Source organism: Trichosurus vulpecula, chromosome 3, assembly GCF_011100635.1.
Source record: "Trichosurus vulpecula isolate mTriVul1 chromosome 3, mTriVul1.pri, whole genome shotgun sequence".
Taxonomy (NCBI): domain Eukaryota; kingdom Metazoa; phylum Chordata; class Mammalia; order Diprotodontia; family Phalangeridae; genus Trichosurus; species Trichosurus vulpecula.
The window spans coordinates 290,566,334-290,577,225 of NC_050575.1; positions in this window are offsets into that span (position 1 = coordinate 290,566,334).

The window sequence follows — 10,892 nt, forward strand, 5'->3', positions numbered from 1 at the left end:
GGTAGAGAGATTGGAGGATGCTGATAAACATGTGGATAACCTCATGGCCCATACCTTTCTCCTGGGGACATAAAGGGTTAATACATAAATTCAAAGAGCTTTGCTCTCTTCTCTTTCCCAGTTTGTCTTTTCTCTCTGTGTGTGTGACTGTGTATATACATATATATATATATGTATATATGTATATATATGTATGTATATACATACACACACATATATATATACATATATATGTATATATATACATACACACACACACACATATATATATATACAGTCATATTATATTGAGAGGACAGATTTATGATAATATAATTATTCACTCTCAGTGAATATGGTTTGGTGTATGATTAATTATCAGTGTGGATCTATGTTGTTCTGTGTTTAATACAGCTTAACTAAGTACTTCTATATATTTATAGAATCACAGAGTTTCAGAGGTAGAAGGGGCCTCACAGGTCATTCAGCCCAATTGGTAATGTTACAGACATAACATCTATAACATACTTGGGAAGGGACCAAACACTTATTAAGAGTCTATAATATGACTTCCGGGGGGGTGGAGCCAAGATGGTGGCTGGAAAGCAGGGACTTGTGTGAGCTCCCCACCATGTCCCTCCAAAAACCTATAAAAAATGGTTCTGAACAAATTCTAGAACTGCAGAATCCACAAAATAGCAGAGGGAAGCAGGGATCCAGCCCAGGACAGCCTGGATGGTCACTGGATGAGGTCTATCGCGCACAGAGTGGAGGGGAGCAGAACTCAGCGTGGGAGGCAGCAGGACCAACCAGACCAGGAGCCAGGCAGGACAGGCCCTAGCACCCTGAATCAGTGAGCTGTGGCAGTTACCAGACTTCTCAACCCACAAACACCAAAGACAACAGAGAAGGTTAGTGGGAAAAGCTGCAGGGGACAGAGTTCACGGTTCAGCCACCACCCCAGGGGCAGTGGGGGAGGTGCAGCTACAGAACTACAGCTGCAGTTATTTCCGGCCCCAGGCCCACATGGTGGGAGGAATTAAGTGGTGGATCAGAGCAGGAGTGCAGAGCCTGCTGAAGATTTGCGTCTGGGTTGGTAGTTCTTGAGGAAGGAGGAGTGCTGGTATGGCAGAGCTGGCTGTATAGAAATAGCTCTGAAATCAACGGCGCATCCCCTCAAGCTTGGAACAAAGTACTCTTTGCTCTACAAGCAGTCATACCCTGACGAAAAACTCAAAGGTCAAGTAAGTTGGCTGGGAACGTGGCCAGGCAGCGAAAACGCACTCAGATTCAGTCTCAGACTTTGGAATCCTTCTTTGGTGACAAAGAAGGCCAAAACATATGGCCTGAAGAAGTCAACAAAGTCCAAGAGCCTACACCAAAAGCCTCCAAGAAAAACATGAACTGGTCTCAGGCCACGGAAGAACTCAGAAAGGATTTGGAAAAGCAAATTAGAGACGTAGAGGAAAAATTGGGAAGAGAAATGAGAATGATGTGAGAAAACCATGAAAAACAAGTCAATGACTGGCTAAAAGAGACCCAAAAAAATACTGAAAAATACACTGAAGAAAACAACACCTTAAAAAATAGACTAACGCAAATGGTAAAAGAGCTCCAAAAAGCCAATGAGGAAAAGAATGCCATGAAAGGCAGAATTAGCCAAATGGAAAAGGAGGTCCAAAAGACCACTGAAGAAAATACTACCTTAAAAATTAGACTGGAGCAAGTGGAAGCTAGTGACCTTATGAGAAATCAAGATATTATAAAACAGAACCAAAGGAATGAAAAAATGGAAGACAATGTCAAATATCTCATTGGAAAAACCACTGACCTAGAAAATAGATCCAGGAGAGATAATTTAAAAATTATTGGACTACCTGAAAGCCATGATCAAAAAAAGAGCCTAGATATCATCTTTCCAGAAATTATCAAGGAGAATTGCCCTGATATTCTAGAGCCAGAGGATAAAATAGAAATTGAAAGAATCCACAAATCACCTCCTCAAATAGATCCCCCAAAAAACTCCTAGGAACATTGTCGCCAAATTCCAGAGCTCCCAGATCAAGGAGAAAATACTGCAAGCAGCCAGAAAGAAACAATTTGAATATTGTGGAAAAATAATCAGGATAACACAGGATCTGGCAGCTTCCACATTAAGGGACCGAAGGGCTTGGAATATGATATTCCGGAGGTCAATGGAGCTAGGATTAAAACAAAGAATCACCTACCCAGCAAAACTGAGTATCATGCTCCAAGGCAAAATATGGATTTTCAATGAAATAGAAGACTTTCAAGCTTTCTCAGTGAAAAGACCAGAGCTGAATAGAAAATGTGACTTTCAAACACAAGAATCAAGAGAAGCATGAAAAGGTAAACAAGAAAGAGAAATCATAAGGGACTTACTAAAGTTGAACTGTTTTGTTTACATTCCTACATAGAAAGATGATGTGTATGATTCATGAGACCTCAATATCATAGTAGCTGAAAGGAATATGCATATATATATGTGTATACATATATATACATATGTGTGTGTCTATGTATGTATATATGTAGGTATATGTATATATATGTATATGTATGTATATATATACACACAAAGGGCATAGGCTGAGTTGAATATGAAGGGATGATATCTAAAAAAATAAAATCAATTTAAGGGATAAGAGAGGAATATATTGAGAGAGGGAGAAAGGGAGAGATAGAATGGGGTAAATTATCTCGCATAAAAGTGGCAAGAAAAAGTGGTTCTGTAGGAAGGGAAGACGGGGCAGGTGAGGGGGAATGAGTAAATCTTGCTCTCATTGGATTTGACCTGAGGAGGGAATACCATACACACTCAATTGGATATCTTACCCCACAGGAAAGAAGGAGGAAGAAGATAAAAAAGGGGGATGATAGAAGGGAGGGCAGATGGGGGGAGGAGGTAATCAAAAACAAACATTTTCAAAAACGGACAGGGTCAAGGGAGAAAATTCAATAAAGGGGGATAGGTTAGGAAGGAGCAAAACAGTTAATCTTTCACAACATGAGTATTGTGGGAGGGTTTTACATAATGATACGCATGTGGCCTCTGTTGAATTTCTTGCCTTCTTAGGGAGGGTGGGTGGGGAGGGAAGAGGGGAGAGAATTTGGAACTCAAAGTTTTAAAAACAGACATCCAAAAACAACCACAACAACAAAAAAGTTTTTTCATGCAACTAGGAAATAAGATACACAGGCAATGGGGCATAGAAATTTATCTTGCCCTACAAGAGAAGAAGGGAAAGGGGGATGCGAGGGGAGTGGGGTGACAGATGGGAGGGCTGACTGGGGAATGGAGCAACCAGAATATATGCCATCTTGGAGTAGGGGGAGGGTAGAAATGGGGAAAAATTTTGTAATTCAAACTTTTGTGAAAATCAATGCTGAAAACTAAATATATTAAATAATTTTTTTAAAAAATGACATTCATATATATATATCAGTGCCTCATAAAAAAAGAGTCTATAATATGCCAGGGCAACTAGGTTGGGCAGTGGGTAAAATGCCAGACCTGGAGACAGGAAGCTCTGAGTTCAAATGTGATCTCAGACACTTGCTAGCTGTGTGACCCCGGACAAGTCACTTATCCCTGTTCACCTAAGTTTCCTTATGTGTAAAAGAAGCTAGAGAAGGAAATGGCAAACCACACCAATGTCTTTGCTAAGAAAACCCCAAATGGACAGGACTGAAATGACTAGAGCAGTGACATGTGTCAGACACTGTGTTAAGCTCTTTGCAAATATTAAGTCATTTGCTCCTCACAACAATCCTAGGAGGAAGATGTTATTGTGATCCTCATCTTACAGTTGAGGAGTCTGAGACAGACAGAGGTTAAGTGACTTCATCAGAGTCACACAGCTAGCATGTGTCTGAGAATTTGAACTCAAGTCTTCCTGACTCCAGGAACAGTTATCCTGTCCACTTGGCCTTAACTACTTGACTTGTGATCATTCAGCCTCCATTTGGAAACAACCAGCGAAGAGGAACTTACTATGTAAAGTACTCATCAACTTTAAAGCAAAATATAAATGTTCATTCTAATTATAATTACTCCTCTGTTTAGCTTTTAAAATATATATAAACATATTATATATTTATATATTATATATACTAGTATATATACTAATTATATATACTAACATATAATATTATATATAAATATGTATGTATAAAATATATATAACCTGTCTCCAACCTACCTTTCAAATTTCCCTGTACATTATTTAGCTTTTAAAAAATAGATATATAATATATAAATATAAACATATCATATATTTATATAATATATAATATTATGTATTATATATACTAATTATATACATTTATATATTATACATACTAATATATTATATAATATTATATATAAATATATATTATAAAATATATATAATGTGGCTGCAACCTATGTTTCCATTTTCTCTGGACATCTTTCTCCCTCCTGCACTCTGTGATCCAGCCAAACTGGCCTTCTATCTTTCTCACACATCCTGCTCCTTGTTCTATCTCCATGCTTTTGCACAGTCCATCTCCCATGCCTGGAAGGCCCCCCACCCCTATCCTCTCAACTTCATAGGATCCCTCATTTCCTTTAAGATGCAACTCAAGCCCCACTTTCTATGTGAAGCATTTCCTGATCTCCCAACTGCTAGTGCCTTTCCTCCCAAACTATCTTGTATTTAGTTACTTTGTATTTATTATCTTTAATATTCATTTTGTATGTAGGTTTATTGGTTATTGTCCTTCATGCTCAAAGAGGACCAAAATGATATCACTATGTTGGGGTCAAGGTAGAGTGTGCCCGACTGCAGCTGATCAGACCAACATGAGCTTGGAAGCTCTACCACAGGTCAGACAAAAATAGTCCCTATGAACATTTGGGGTGGAGAAGCTTCTAAATTTGTGCATCTCATGTTTCCTTTGAGCCATTGTAATTCTGCTTTGCTCATAGAGCACAATGCCTTCTTCGATGCTAGTTGCACAGTGGCTAGGATGTTGGGCTCGGAATCAGGAAGATCTAAGTTCAAATCTGACTTCAGACACTTACTAGCTGTGCGACCCTATTCACTTAAAAAAAACTTTGCCTCAGTTTCCTCAACTGTAAAAAGTAAAATCACACCTATCTCACAGGGTTGTTGTGAGGATCAAATGAGATAATATTTGTAAAAAGTTCTTAGCACAGTGCTAGGTTCTAGAAATAGGTAGGTGTTATTTAAATGCTTATTTCCCCTTTTCTGTCCCATGTATATCCTTGCTGTACCCCTCTCCACTTCTTCTTAAGCTCCTTGAGAATAGAGATTGTTTCATTCTTTGCATTTATATTCCCAATTGCTAACACAGTGCTTGGCACACAGAAGGGATTTAATAAGTGTTTGTTGAATAATTGTTTGACTACCCCATCCACCCCCCAAGTCAGTCCATTTCATTTTTGCACATCTCTAATTGTTAGGAAGGTGTTTTGTTTTGTTTTAATTCTTTCAGAGAGTCGAAACCAGCTCCTCAGCAATATCTATCCATTGTTTCTACTCCTATCCTCTAGGGTCAAAGATCAAACCTAGTCCCTCTTCCACATGAGGAATATTTGAAACAGGACTCCCTGCCATGTCTGGTAGTCTAAGCCTACTCTAGCATTAAAGTCACCCAGAATTATAAACTTGCCCTCTTTAGGCACATTGATGCTCTTCTCCAGTTCTTCTTAAATTTTTTCTTTAACCTCATCAGGGTTCGTTATGGCGGGAGCATAGGCCCTGATGATGATGGCATAGTGCTTTTGGCAAGTGGTAATCACATTGTCATGAGCCTGTCGATCTCCACCCCAGATGTTCATATGGGCTATTTGTGCCTGACTTGTGGTGGAGCCTTCCAACCTTGTGTTGGTCTGATCACTGTACCTTGACTCCAACACGGTGATGCCGTTTTGGTCCTCTTTGAGAATGAAAGACAACAACCAACCAATTTGAAACAGGGGTGTGCTAGAGTCAATTCAAACTGCATCCTGAGAATAGCAAATGCTACTCATCAGGGCTTGTTTGATTGTTTTGTTGATTATCTAGACTTAAACAAGTTATGGAGAAGACGTTAATACTGCAGATCAAACTTAAAAGTATGTCCAGCTTTTTTTTCAGAGTTGGCTGTTTAAAATTTATCAGCACACCCCTGCTTGAAGACAGCCATCCTAGTCCTTCCTTCCCTCCAAGCCTTCTCTTTTCCAGGCACACAATCTCAGTTTCTTCACTCATTCCTTATTCAGTATGGTCTCCTGTTCCCTCTTCTCTGGACCCATTCCAGCTTGTCAGTGTATTTCTTAAAACGTGGCACCTGAACTCAATACCTCAGATGTGTTCTGACTAGGACAGAGGACAATAGACCCCTCACATCCCTTGCTCTGAATACTATGGCTCTCTCAAGGCACATTAAAAACTAATATCACATTAGTTTTCTGGATTGCCATAACTACACTGTTAACTTTGAACTGGTTCTACACTAACACCCCTAAATCTCTTTGACTTGAGTTGTTGCCTAGCCATACCTTTCCCTTAGTTCTCTGTATATTTCATTTTCTCCTTTTTCACATGAGAAAGTATTTAATTCTTGGTGTGTTCCTTTAATTTGATATGTGTGTATACCAATGAGTTCATGTGCCTAGATTATAATGGGATAGATATAGTTTTCTTTTTACTTCCTTTCTGACGTGCCAAGTATTATAAACTCTTGATTAGATTGTCAGTTACTTGGAGACAAGCTTTCTTCACTTTTGCCTTGCACAGTGTTTGGCCCATAGTAAGTATTCAAGAAGATTATGAAATGAGGACCATGCCTATTTCATCTTTTTATGTCCCATAACATTTGGCACATAGCACTGAAAAGGACTCAGTTTGCTGAATAAATTACAAGTGCATGGAATATATGAGTGTATATAACTAATTTCAGTATGTGATTTTGAATCTGAAGGTATTCTTTGTTTTATAGACTCTAGTAGCAAGTTGTCTATTATGCCAGTGTTGGTAAAGTGAATCTCATTTTCCCTTTGCTTTCCACTATAATATCAGAGAAGCATTCCCAAGGGAAAAATTCTCTAATAGTTTGAGATAAAACTTATATGAGAAAGTAGTTGAGATAGTGAATAGCCTCATATCAGGCCTGGCATTATAAAGCACTAGAAGTAGTAGGGAGTTGTACTTCCTACTTATCAATTCATGTTTTCTTTGAAGCATTTTTACTAATTTTAAAATCCTTGTTCCACCACCAGGCAACTGCCTGAATGATAAGAATTATTTCTATGCCTAGAAATTCCTGGATTCCACACTCATAGCTACCAAAAATTTGTAGCTGTCTTCCTTTGGGATAGGTTTGTAGAGGACCTGATAGATCTGAGTTGTAATGTGACACCTTTCCAGTAAGCATCACTAGGTAATACATGATTTTTTTCCATCCTAAAAATTCTTTAAATTTGAGGTTTTGAGTCCTATAAAGTGAACTGTAAAATGAAGTTAGTGCCAACTTTAACCTACTCTTCTCAATAATAAGGAGTAGGGGCTGATATTCATTAAGAAAATATTTTTACTGGACATCTACACAGCACTATGCTACTGGGATATAAAAGTTTATATAGTCTATTTCTGCCCTTAAGGATTTTCTAAACTATATCTGTAGGAAAAGTTAATTTAGGCTCATAAAATTTGGTGCTAGAAGTGACTTTAGAGATGTAAGAATTAAATTATAATACAGGAGTAGCATTTAGTAAGAACCAAATATACATATATATGTATATATACACATATAAACATATATACATACATACACACACACATACACACACACACACACACACACACACACACACCCATACATACATACAGTAAGAACAGTTCAGGTAACAAGTGCTATGAGACCAAAAGTGGCAAATAGCATTGCAGTTTAGAAAAAGGTAAAGTTTCATGGAGAAGGAGGGACTTGCATGTGAAAAAAGATCTTTCTGTAATATGAATAGTCATTCCTAATGCTGGGGTCCCTCTTGTGTAAGAAGAGTGATTTTTCACTCTTCTTTCACTTGAGTCTTGAGATCAATCTAGGAAAGTATGGGGGTAGGGAAGAGAAGAGATGAAGCAAGTATGGAAAGAAGCCTGATAGTGAAATCCCTGAGTTGATTGGGGGGTTGGGGAGGGGAAGTGTGATGGTGGCAACTAGCTTGGTGATCTAATAACAGAGCTCAGACTTCATCCACTGTTTGGGGAATTCTGGTCTAAATCATGGTGTGTGTGTGTGTGTGTGTGTGTGTGTGTGCATGTGTGTGTTTTATTGTATGTGTGTCTGTGTGTGTGTTTCAAATTTCATAAATTGGGTCCATCTATGTCAGGTGTTTAATTTTTTTGACTGTACTGCGTACACTCCTGTTTTCCAGACTCTGGTGGACAGTTTTTCTGTTCTTGCACAAACACACAAATATACACATATACACACACAGGTGGCAAGTTCTTTCGGGTTTTGGTAGTAGGCATGCCAAGGGAGATCCCCTTAGCTGAATGTGAAACTTGCCTCGCCCTCTTTAGGTGAGGAAGAACAAAAGTCTAACAGGAGCTAAGGGACATAGAAGGGCCTACAAACAACTTCCTGAGCCCCTACCACAATCTCTCAGCTCCTCAACCCTGTTTCTACTCCTTCCTAAATGATCCTTTCTAGTCAATCCAGAAACTCACTGGGTTTAGATTATACTCAGAAATGATCATTTCAATAAGAATTTATAACCAAATAAATCTTTGGGAAGAATCACATAGGGTCAAAGAACCATAGAAGACCTGGAAAAGGACAAGGAATCTGTATCCCCTGAAGTGGTTAAAATAATGCTTTGTCCATAGTAGGCATTCTGAAAGTATTGAATCAATATCAGCCTGTTAGAACCAATGTGGTACAATGGAAAACCATAACATAAAAACCTAGAAAATCATAATCATAATAGACCATATTAGTGATGAAAACAATAAAAATACATGAGTAGATAGGTATAAAAAAGCTATTGACAACATTCGTGTTAAAATATAAGAAAACATAATAATAAATGTGTCTTTCCTTGCTACAATAAACACTATCTATTTAAAACCATCAAGTAGAATTATCTGTAATGAGGAAATGCTAGAAGCCTTCCCAATAAAATCAGGGGCAAAGCAAGGGTATCCATTGTCACCTCCTATTACTTGATAATAGTTCTAGAAAATTGCCAAAGCAATGAGATGACAAAAGAAATTGAAAGATGAAACATAGGAAAAGAAGAAACAAAATTGTCACTATTTGAGGATGCTATAATACTTAATTAGAGAACCCTGTAGATTCAACCAAAAATTTAAATAATCACTTCAATCAAGTAGCAAAATAAACCTACAAAAGTTATCAGCATTTCTTTTTATCACAGGTAAAATCTGCAAGAAGGAGATAGGAAAAGGAAGTTCATTCAAAATAACTACAAAATATATAAACTATCTGGATGTTAACCTATCAAGACACATTTAGGATTTATGAAAATGCAACAATACAAAAATATAATTTATAAAAATATGACTGTATACACAGTGCAGTACTGTATCACAGTACAGTAATTTAAAATGATAATACTACCTTGGTTTATTTACAGGTTTAATTTCATGCCAAACAAAACACCAAGGTTAATACCTACTTCAAAGAAGTAGACAAAATTCATCTAGAGCAATGATAGGTCAAGAATTTCAAGAGAAGTAAGGGAAAAAAGATAAAAATGAAGGAGATCTTAAACTATACTTCAAATCAGTTATCAAATTTATTTGGCACTGGTTAAAATAGCTTAGTTGATGTATTAGATACACAAAACTTAGAAATAATCAAATGAAATACTATGATGAACCCAAGTATACAAATTACTGGGCTTTGGATTCCTATTTGACAAAATTTCTGGGAAAACTGGAAAGCAGACTGGTAGAAATTATCTTATATCATATTATCTGGTAGAAATTATTTTATATCATATACCATCATAAATTACAAATGGAGAAATAACATTAACATAAAAATCATATAATGAAAAGTGAATTAAAAAAACATTTATTAAGCACTTAGTATGTGGTAGACACTAAGCCAAATGTTGGGAACACAAATCTAAGTAATTGACAGGCTCTGGCCCCCAGGAGTTCACATATTAAAGGGTAAAGATAGCACATAAAAGGGAGCTCGAAATGTAAATGGTTGCTGGTAAGAAAGGTATATATGTAGAATGCTATGGCATAATTTTGAAATCGTCAAGAAGTATCCATTAACAACTGTTGTTTGTCCTTCATTTTTGAAGAGGACCAATGACATCATAGGGTGATGCCTTGACTCATGAGTGAATTGGATTTAAGTGAGGCAGAGTGGCACAAAACTGTCAGCCTCACTCTCTCTTCCAGAGTCATCCAAGTCCAACGGCAAGACAAAAGTCAGGACAAACTGGTGATTGCCCAGGATTCAGTGGATGACATTGATGTCTTTGATGCCTGACCAAGCTCTAAATGCTCCCCAGCACCTGCTTCATGGGCCATTGGAACAAATTGTTCTCATCTGTCAATTCTACCAGAGAAGTCTTCACATGCTTGGGGTAGACACCCCTCTTAACTCACTGACAGGTTTGTGGCCCATCGGTTACCCTCAACCTGGTTTAGCCTGTCTACTAAGACTAGGGTGTGGCTTCTGCTACAGTTTCTCGGAGCCCCAGGTGAGAGCTGAGTGTCAGGTGGACAGCAAAGGTGGATGAGCAGCCCTGAAAAGGGCTAAGCAAGACCTTACAACAGAGATGCTAGTCCTCCTTAAATACTCATACACCCCATAATTGATTAGTGAAGAAAAGGAAGAAGACTGCTTTCACAACTATGGATTAGGGAAGAATTCTTAGC